The sequence below is a fragment of the Lolium rigidum genome, chromosome 4 (assembly GCF_022539505.1).
Source record: "Lolium rigidum isolate FL_2022 chromosome 4, APGP_CSIRO_Lrig_0.1, whole genome shotgun sequence".
Taxonomy (NCBI): Eukaryota; Viridiplantae; Streptophyta; class Magnoliopsida; order Poales; family Poaceae; genus Lolium; species Lolium rigidum.
The window spans coordinates 135,309,663-135,320,748 of NC_061511.1; positions in this window are offsets into that span (position 1 = coordinate 135,309,663).

The window sequence follows — 11,086 nt, forward strand, 5'->3', positions numbered from 1 at the left end:
AATCCAGGATGCCGAAGGTGTCGCCGCGGTGTTGATGTAGACGCGGAAGTTTGATAGACAATCCTTGCACTCCAAAATGGAAACCGGGCAAAATAAGTTAATGCCCGAAAATTTGGGTCACGACGAGCGATCGAAGGTGTCAAAATTTTGGAGTCGAAAATTTACGGTGTCAAAATTAGAGTCAAAATGAAAAGGGATAACTGTGAAAGTTTGGGATTAAACGGATGCCGAAAAGTTGTCAAAATTTGGCAAAAAGATGAGTCAGAATTGGGCGAAATTTGAACAGCGGCACTGCCGGCACAGCCCGGCAGTGCCGTGGTGACTCGGCCGGCACTGCCGGTGCGGGCGAGCTGATCAAGTTGCTGCACGTGGGTGAGCTTGATGGGCTGCTGGCGCGGGGTGCGTTGGTGGATGGGGCGCGCAGCTGCGGCTTGGGAAGAGCTCGCGCGGGCGCGGGCGCGTTGCCTGTGCGTGCGAGGCGATTGGGGCGGCCGGCTGTTGATCTTTTAAATAGAAGGCCCATCGGCCCGGCTTTATAGATAAAGCCACACAAGCATAAGGTTCGGTACAACACAACACCACCCACACACATAGGAATATAGGTTCGCATACAAGATCAAACACAGCTCCCAAACCCTCACGGGAAGCCCTAAACCACACCATGAGACTCCTGATATCCTGAGAGCTCGCTGCAGCCGCTCAAGGTGTAGGTGTAGTCCTCATGTCCCCTCAGACCGCGTCCGCGAGTATAGCCTCCTGACGTCTCCCACCGCCAAGTCCAGCAAGTCCCTGTCCCTCGGTCTGACCAGAACCCTCCAGCACTGCATATGAATAGACATTCGGTAGAACACGTCAGCCGGATTGCCGATCAACTTTCCTTCGATAGCTAGCTTATTGCGAATGTTCCAAAGCGTCCAACATTGCGCCGCGAACGTAAACCAAGCCAGCCTACGGAGGGGGTTGCTCAAGCCCTGAGCTAGTGCAATGAAGTCCCCGGCCCCCGCCGGGTTCCAATTGCACCGGAGGAGCTCCCTCACCCCAGCCCACATCAGTCTCGCGGTAGGGCAGGTGAAGAAGATGTGGTTGCAGTCCTCCCAGGCACCACAAAGCGCACACAGTCCATTGGACGGTCCATGGCGCTTAACAGCTGCTCCCCGAGGGCAGCCGCCCCTAATCAGCTTGCCGAGGAACACCTTGATCTTTGGTGGAACTCTGGTCTTCCAAACATCCTTGAAAGATGCAACGGCCGCCCCTTGCGCCAGACGAACATAGACCGAGCTAGTCGAGAAAACGCCCGAAGGCTCTAACGCCCAAGACACCTCGTCTTCCGTATGTTCCGTGGGAAGCCCCCGTACTTCCCCGCAGAGATTGTCCCATTCAACCCGCTCCGCAAGACCCAATTGGCGTCGGAAGCGGAGACGCCATTCCCCCGGCGCCCCGTCGTGCACCCTCGCCCCTCGACGGTGATGAACGGGGACTCACAACAGACTGAACAGCCTAGGGAATCTCGTCCTCGGTGGACCATTGCCCGTCCACCCGCTCCGTCCAGAAGTAAGTCCTCCTTCCGTTCCGCACCCGATGTTTGGCCCCCATTTTGAAATGCCACTTAATCTTTTGTATAGCATTCCAAAATTGGGAGCCGTGAGTTGGGACCCCTCCCGCATAGAGGTCCCTGCCCCGCAGGTACTTAGCCCTAATTAGGTCTGCCCATAGACCTTCAGCACCTTGGTACAGCCTTCCATATCCATTTGACCATGAGAGCGACGTTCATGGCCTTGGTGTTCATGACCCCCAGGCCCCCCAACGCCTTGGGTTTACACACCGTGGCCCAATCCACCATGTGATACTTGCGCTTGTCCCCCACGCCTTCCCAGAAAAAGCGCGAGCGCGGCTTGTCCATAGCCTTGTGGGTGCCATCGTGTAGCAGGTACATGCTCATGGCGAACAAAGGCAAGCTAGACAGGCAGGAGTTTGTGAGCTCCAGCCTACCTGCAGCCCCCAGGTACAGGCCCTGCCATGGCTCAACCCTATGAGCCACGACCTCCAGCAAAAAGCCCCAATCTGAAACCCTCAGCGGCTTATCACTAATTGGCAAGCCCAGATAAGTGATAGGGAATTTGCCAAGACGGCAGTTGAGCAGGTTGGCCACCCTCTGTTGTGCGGCCGGGGTGGCCCCCATCACCACCACCTCGCTCTTGTCGAAGTTAATCTTCAAACCCGACATATTCTCGAAGCACAGGAGTAGGGTTTTCAGATTAGCAATACCCACCCCTGTGGGTTCCAAAAGGATCATGGTGTCATCCGCGTACTGCAGGTGAGTAACCCCTCCCGGGATCAGATGTGACACAAGCCCCCTAACGTGTCCGGCCGCCCTGGCCTTGCAGATGATCGCGGCCAGGCCGTCCACCATAAAATCAAAGAGGATCGGCGAAAGTGGGTCCCCTTGCCTCACTCCCCGCGCGTTACGGAAGAAATGCCCTATTTCCCGTTAACATTGATCGCAGTCCGGCCACCCTTGACCGGCTTGCATCAATCCGTGCACCACCATGGCGGAGAAGCCTTTCCGCGAGAGGATCTCTTGGAGAAAATCCCAATCGACCCTGTCGTAGGCCTTCTCGAAATCAAGCTTCAGGAGCAAACCCTTTTGCTTCCTGACGTGCAGCTCGTGCACACTCTCATGTAGGGCCAGCGCCCCCTCGTGCAGGCAACGCCCCTTAATAAAGGCCGTCTGGCAACGATCGATGACCCTATGCGCAACGGGAGCTAGTCTAATCGCGTAGGCTTTCGCAATAAACTTGAAAATGACGTTAATAAGCGTGATCGGCCTAAACTGTCTAATATGGTCCGCCCCTTTAACCTTGGGGATAAGAGTGATGATCCCATAATTGAGCCGCGCAACGTCAACCCTCCCTAGGGCAAAGTCGTTGAGCAGCTGCAGGATTGGACCTCGAAGAGTTCCCCAGAACCGTTTGAAGAAGATGACTCGGTAGGCCGTCGGGACCTGGCGCCGAATCTTGCTTCATGCTAGCCGTAACTTCGTCTAATTCGTCCGCAGTAAAAGTAAGCTCCGAGCTCATGGTTTTCCTCCCGGGACACCCTTTGGTTCCCTTCCCAAAGGTTATGTCCCGGGGAGAACCGCCTGGTCTCCCCGACCGATCCCATGAGGCCCCGGTAAAACACATATATGTGTTCCATGAGCCCTTGCTGTTCATGGACCTCCCCTTGCTCCGTGATCAGCCGCGGTATCGAACACTTCCGTCTACGCCCATTCGCGATGGCATGGAAGTAGGCCGTGCAAGAATCTCCCCTGAGAGTCCATTGCACCCGGCTGCGCTGGCGCCAGTACTCCTCATCAGCCCTGTCCAGGGCCGATAGCTGGTCTTCCAAGTGGTATCTAAGCGCCCAGCCATCCTCATCCAAGCCAGTGGCGTCGGCCACCTTGTCCAAATCTGAGACCTGCAGGAGCAAGCTAGCCCTGAAGTCCCTCTTCTCCTTTCCCAAATTAGCTCCCCATCCCTTGAGGAATTGACGAGTGTTGCGCGCCACGCACTGCCACTGGTCAATGCAACACCTGTGCGCTCCCCGCTCCAGGATAAAGCTGCCAAGCTTGGCCTTAAGGAGGTCCCCAAAGCCCGGGACGCCAAACCACCACGTCTGGAAGAAGAATCTCGGCGGTGGGCGCCTTGTCTCTTCTCCGGAAGATAGTAAGAGAGGCGTATGATCCGAGCCAATCCTCGTAATCGCCGTAAGCGAGCACAAAGGGAACGCCGCCTCCCAGGCCGGCGCCACGAGCACCCGGTCCAAAACACATCGTGTCGGCCGGAGTCGTTTGTTAGTCCAAGTGAAGCGCGCCCCGGTACGCTCCAGCTCGCGCAAGGCCATGTCGGCGATCGCCTCATTGAAGCGCCTCACCCTCGACCAGCAAATATTGTCATTACTCTTCTCATCCGCTGTCCGGATGAGGTTAAAATCCCCGGCAATGACCACCGGAAATTGGCACCCTGCCACCGCTTGGGTAAGTTCTCCCGTAAACTCATCCGTGCGACGGTGATCCGCCGGCCCATACACCAGGAAGAAGCACCACTTCATATTGTTCTTCCGTTGGAGTATGGTAGCCGAGATGAAGAAGGTCCCCTGCCTCCAAGCCCCAACATCAAAGCACTCATCACGAAAACCGAGCAGCATACCCCCGGAATGGCCCTCCGCCGGTAGCCAGTTCCAAGCGAACTGACCCCCGAACTCTGTGCTCCGCAGCCTCGCCGCTGAGAAATCCGCTTTGATAGTCTCCTGAAGCCCAATGATGTCCACCCGTTCCCCTCGGATGTAGGATTTCAGTTGTGTTCGGCGCCCCTGCTCACCGAACCCACGGATATTATAGATCAGAGCCCTCATTTTGTAACCGTCCGACGCCCTCTCCCTTTGCGCATTGTGAGCGTGGACCGTCGGCCTTTTCTTCGTGACGGCCTCCCAGTAGTGCACGACGGGCCCTCCCTGGCCCCGTCCACTGAACCAGAGTCCGGCTGGACCTCAGGTCGCCCGTCGACCTGCACCGAGGTCTCCCCCTCCCTGTCGCTGTCGGGCTGGCCAGGCCGATGCCCCGGAGATGCCGCCTCCCCGGCGGCGGACCCAGACTCCACCGGCGCCTCGCGGGCCTCCCGCTCCGCCCGTTCCTTTGCTTGGGACGCCGCCACCCTGGCGAGCGCCGCCTGCGCCTCCTCCTTCGCACGAAGGAGGGAGATGCCCTCCACCGGTGTCCCCGCCGATGGAACAAAGAGGATGCAGCTGTCCTTAAGAACCGCTCCCAATTGGGAGTCCGACCTAGCATCAAGGATCGAGAAGTCATCGGGATCAGGGTCCGTACCTGTGGCCGGGTCGAGGTTCCGTTCCGCCGCGAGCTTCTGCGCCTTCTCCATCGCCGTGGACGCCGCCGCGCCTCCGTGCCGTGCGCTCTTCCTCACCGAGCCCACCGGCCCCTTCTTCTTGATCGCCTTGATGGGCGCCATGAGCACCTCCGTCCTTGTCCTCTTGCCCTGCGCCGGCGGCGCCGCCGCGGTAGCGGCAGTGCGAAGGTCCGCCGTAGGCCGTGGCTGCCCCCGGTGCTTTGGCGTCGCCTCCCCCGCCTCCACGTCCCCCATCTCCACCTCCAGGCACGGGCAGCGCCTTGGACGCAGCCCGTCCGGACTCCAGGCCCCGGACTTGAGCGGGCTGTCCAGGAGCCAAGAGTGCACCGGGTCAGTCACCTGCGACGAAGTCTCTCCCGAGGCCACCGAGAGCTCCTCCGGGCCGAAGACCCCGCCACAGCTGCCACCCAGCACGTCGGCGCACCCGCGGTCCAGTACCACGGAGGCCAGCACCTCCTTTCCCCTGGCAAGTGCAGGCATGAGGTCCACATTGGACCCGTACTGTCCCTCAAACCTCCCGAGCGGCGGGGCGCTGCGAGAGCCCGCCGCGGCCGTGCGCTGCGTGCCGCCGCCACCGCTCCCCGCCCCTGGACCCGCCGGTGCAGCCGCTGCCTTGGCCTTGTCGTTCTTGCGGTGGCGGTTCCACCTCTCCCCGTCCGTACTCCGATCCTCCGAGTCCAGGTCATCCACGTCATCATCGTCCCCGGGCGGCGGCGGCCGAGGCGGGTTGGAGCCCCCAGCCCCGGCAGTCCCCAGCTCGGCCTGCACCCCCACGGTGTAAGGCTCCCCGTTGACACAGAGCGCGATCGTCCCCTTGATCCGCTCCGGGAAGCGACACTGGAACCGCACGCGGACCGGTTCGGTCTTCCACTTCTTGACGGACAGCTCGTCGACGTCGATCGGCCTCCCCACCATCGTGAGCGCCGCCATGAGGCGCTCTCTCTCCATGAGGTCCCCCGGTAGGCCTGTGAGCTGCACCTGCACCGGAGGCATGGCCTTGCCCGGCCTAGGGTTGACGAATGCCTCCCTAATGTCCACGTCAAGCTTGCTCGAGGGAGGTAAATCTTGCCCCTTCGCGTGCTCATGCGCAACGTCTCCCTAGACGGGAAGCGCACGGAGAACTCCTTCTCGGAGACCTTGGCCACCCTCCGGTCCCATGAGCCATCCAGGAGGTTCTTGAGCTCCTCCGCGAGCCGAAGCGCCGAGAGCGGCGCCACATCAAAGTGAATGACCGCCTCAAACACCTCCTCCCGGTTCGTCCCCTCGAGCGGCTCCACTTCGATATTGTAGAACCCACCGCCGGTAATGGCATGCCCCATCTGCTGCAGAAGCATCGGTCGCCCACGAGTAGGGCAGTTCGCGGAAGCATGCCCTTCCCGGCTGCACAGCACGCAAACCGGCTCATTGGGGCACTCCGATTGGAAGTGCCCCTCTCTTCCACAGCGAAAGCACTCACCACCCAGCGCCCCCGCGGCGCCGCCGGCCGATGCCTTGTTCTTCCCCTTGTTCTTCGGGTTGGGAGGAGCCCCCTGGCCCGTCCCCTTCTTGTTTCGGCCGGGCAGCCCTCCGCCCCCGCCGCCGCCCGAGCCCCCGCCGCGACCTCCATTAGCCGCGGGCAGTTGTCCCCTGGCCCGAGTCACCTCCTCCTCCCGGAGACGCTGTTGCTCCCATTCCCACCAAGGAGGCGGAGGTCCCCAATCGCCTCGCTCCTGGTCCGACGCGCGCTACTCCCCGTAGCGCGGCCGAGGTTCCTCATCGTGGCGGCCGCGCCTGCCGCCCTCTCGCCAGCCGTCGTCCCTGCGCCCCAGGTCCGACCGGCCGCCGTCGTGTCTGCCAAGCTCCAGACGCCCACCGTCCTGGCGGCCCGCGCCTTGGCGCCGCCCCTCTCCATCACCGTAGCGCCGCTTGTTCCTGCCGTCAGCACCGCTTCCTTCTCCCCCGTACCTCTCCATCAGCACCTCCGCAAACGACCGCGTGAGAGGCGGCGGCTCAGGGATGCGATGAAGGGTGCGAGCAGAGTGGTGGAACCGTTCTACCTCACTTGCCCGAGCCGGGAACCCTAAAGAGGGAGTGGTGCAGCCCCTGGGCATCCACAGCCACCTTGGGCCATCCCCTTGGGCCCCCTCCCGGCCCACCGGATGCACCGGAGCCGCCCTCGGCCCAGCACACTCCCCCAAAGGCGGCCCAAGGAGAAGGAGGGGGTGAACCACCTCTTCCACCGCGAGGCCCACCCCCGGCCCATTGAGCAGCACCGACGGCCCATCCCCGGCCCGCCGTGGGAGCGACCCCTTCTCCCCAGGCGGAAGCACGCAGCCCGAAGCTCGCGGCGGCTCCGGCGATGGCGGCGGCCAGTCGCTCCCTGCAGTGCCACCCCACAGCCCGGCAGCCTCCAGCGCTCCTCTCCGGCCCCCGCCACGCCATCCCCCATGGCGAGCCCCTTCATCACCCAGCCGAGTGAATCGCGGAGCAGAACTGGCCCGGAACCGCGAAGCCCTTCCGCCCGGAGCGAACGCCGTGCGCCGCCGATGGCGGAGCGAGCCCCCCAGCTCCTCCGCCCGCTCGATGAAATCGCCCAGGTGCACCACCGCCCGATGCCGGCGAGGAATCCACTCCTCCGACCCCGCAGGCTCCCTTGCTGCCGAGCCCCCGGTCAGATCTGACCCCTCGTCCTCCGATGAGCAAGTCCCGTCCTCCTCACCGCAGAGGGCCCAGAAGCGCCCCCCCGGCGCTCCCGCCGGCGCCGACGAGCATCGCGCGGAGCTTCCCGCGCCACCCTCTCCAGACGCCGCCGAGAACGAGCCTCCGCCGGGGGAGAATTCAAAATCGCCACCTCCGTCGCCCTTCTCTCTCATCCGTACACCTACCTCATGAAATCTGCTCCCCCGGCTGTTGATCTGGCCGAGCTTGTGCGAGCGAAGGCGAGCGGCGGTAGGTGGGGCGAGCTGGTGGTGTGTGCGCGCGTGATGGAGGCGGCCTGGTGGTGTTTGGCGCGGCGGTCGGGCGCGCGCTGTGCGGCCAGGAGCTGGTGCTTCGTGAGCGGAATGAGGCAGGGCGGAGGTGCAGCGACAGTGCCTGGACGGCCGGCAGTGCCGCTCTGGTTTGGCCGGCAGTGCCGGGACCGATGAACTGTTCGACCTGTTCGTCACGGGAGCGGAAAAATTGGCGCAAAAAACGTCGACTCGCGGAGATATAGAAGGAATTTGACAGCGAAATTTGGAGGGGATGTAGATCAACCAGGGGGACACGAAATCCATGGATCAAAACCACTCAAAACTCAACAAAATCGCAGATCTGATCAAAGACAATTTAGGGCTATTTTTTGAGGAATTTTTTTGGAAAAAGTTTTGGGGCGAAATTGGGTGGATGGGGTCAAATCCGGGCTAACCAAGAGCTGCTGATACCATTTGATAAGGCCTAAGAGCTAGGATGTGCTCAGATCCCACGAATTTAACCAAGTGAGTGGATGAATGAGGGGGAAGAGGATGAAGAACACAAGATCTAAATAAAAACACACACACACACAACCCAACCCAACACAAACCAATTTACTCCCTTGGTAGGTTAGACCAAGCTAATAGAACCACTTCTTAGAGAGATCTTTGGGTAGAATCTAAGAAGTGAGAGGTTGATGATGGAGATCCAACTAGAACTTGGATGAAAGAGGTAGAAGCCTTGAATCATCCATGAAGAGTAGAAATCCCTCAAGAGTGCCTTGATACAAAGAACATAGTTTTAGGGAGACAAAGCTCATATAGTCTAAGCCAAATCTTGTCTAAACCCTAATTGGGGTGGGGGAAGAGGTACTTATAGGCCCAGATCCGTCCAGGGGTATAAGGGGCATTACAATAAAGTATTTATGACCATAGATGATAAATAGACGGTTGAGATGCAGTTGACTTTGGTGGGGCCGGTAGTGCCGGTGGTATTGGGGCGGCAGTGCCGACCCTGGTCGATGCCGGGCTTCGGAGGCTTCAGGCGGCAGTGCCGGAGAAGATGGGCCGGCAGTGCCGGGGTGCGTCCACCGGCAGTGCCGGCCTTGGTTGGGGGGCAGTGCCGGCCAGGCGCGGCAGTGCCAGCCTGGTGGTGGCGGCAGTGCCGGCCTGGTGCTGTGGCCGGCGGCTGGAGCCCTTCTCCTTCGGTCTTCCCTTCTTCTCCCTTGAACCATGTGGCTTCCCTCTCCTCGGTCCCTTGACGCTCCCTTCGGGTCCTTGACGAGATCGGTACCTAATGACATATAGACATAGGTATGAGGTAGCAATCCGTCCAAGGTTATGTCGAGTTCAAGTGTAGAAAGGAGTGAATTCACCTTATCATGTATGGCTTTGGCCCGAGCTCGTGTCATTGGGCCACGAGGAGGGCTTGTCGGTCTTGAGGAGGAGGTGTCCAAAAGCCACCCCGCATCACCGGTTCTATGTGAGCAAGCATAAAACAACTAATTTTCGTGGACTCATCCAGAGCCCGACGGTAGGCATTATTTACAGCGGTTGTTGCATCATCACGCGGCTCATCTGAAAGAGGTTTGTCTAGAACATGATCCTTATTGTCTTGTTTGAGAACAATTCTCATATTACGATGCCAGTTTGTGAAGTTAGTTCAATTAAGTTTATATTTCTCTAAGATAGACCTCAAAGCAAACTGGTCACTTGAATGGTGTTGTTAGGTGCCATTGATCTACAACAGAAAATTATACAAAAAATACTTAAAGACATGTATTCATAAAAGAGCAAGCATATTAAACATTTTAATATTTATGCTCCCACTAGAACCAACATCCCTCCGATGGTTGCTAAGTGATGCAGGATCCCAGATAAGCAAGTCGACTAGTGAGTTTTAGCATCACCGCTAGCCACCAAGTGATCTAGGTAGAGAACTCCTTGTAATCGCATCTCATACGACTCCTGTTGGTCGGGTGGCATCTCATGCCCTGGCTCCCGACACCCTTTGCCCCGAGGCCCACAACCGTTGTGATATCCCCGTCTATCTTACCAAGTGCTTTCGCTGAAAGTGTTCGACACAATCCCGCCTAGTTGAGAATAATTGATAGCACCTCAGTTTTATGAGCCCACTACTAAGAATGCCCAACTTGGGATGGTGCAACACTGGCGAGGCAACTGACTAGACCTTCTTTCAGGCATTACTTTCTACCGTCTATCGCATAGAGGTAAAACAGAGACATAACAAAAACACGGATAATCAAATTAACATGTGAAATGGTATGACTCTCTTCATGGTGATCTCCATCTCCACGAAGCTGTAAGTTGGCCCGCAATCAACTCTTGATATGCGCCATCTTACTACATGCCACCGTATGCTAGCTTGCATGTCATCCCGCTTCTCCAAAAGCTACACTATCTTGTAATCACATTACAAAGAGAAGTCAGCACACATGTCTTTATACAATCAAATTGTCAGCACTTTGGCTCCAAACGGCTGACATACTGTGATTCGCAGATCACATATGGTTTACATACATCACATGCACATAAGCCATACCATTCACAATATCCTACAACAACAAGTTATGCATACGATAGAATCACATTCTATCGGGCGTTGTGAACCTCACAACGACATCTAAGGCGCTATGACTGAGCGAAGCCGGATAGTGGGAGGGGATCGAAGGGGCAGCGCCTGACGATTTCGGAAACCGCAGATCTAATCTGCAATCCGTTCATGGATTTATTAATCGCCTGAAACACTTTCACGGATTTCCGATCTCAGCTCACATCTGACCAATCTCATTGATCATCCGAACCAGATCATCCACATACCCCTTGTACGATTGATCCAATCAAACCACACAAAACAGATCTATCTCATAGATCTACCACCGATTCACAACATACAGATCCAATCTGCAGCTACACGCATATCACATATGCGAGATCCAGGGCCTAAAACCAGAAGCTAGAGCTCTGATACCACTGTTGGGCCACGCACCAGAAAACAAAAAATTTCTCTACGCGGTACACCTAGGAACTAGCTCAAGAAGAAGGCCACGAGGATTACCACTAGACGCGCAGGTGCGAAACTTGATGAAGCGCGTCGGGGCAGTGCAGTCCTCGATCTGTTCCGAGCCGATCCCACGAACAGTTCCCAGATCCGCGAACTCCTTCGCCTTGAAGCGTCACACGTGCAATGCCTCTGCCGGTATCTACACGTACGAGGAGGAGCACCGACGGTGA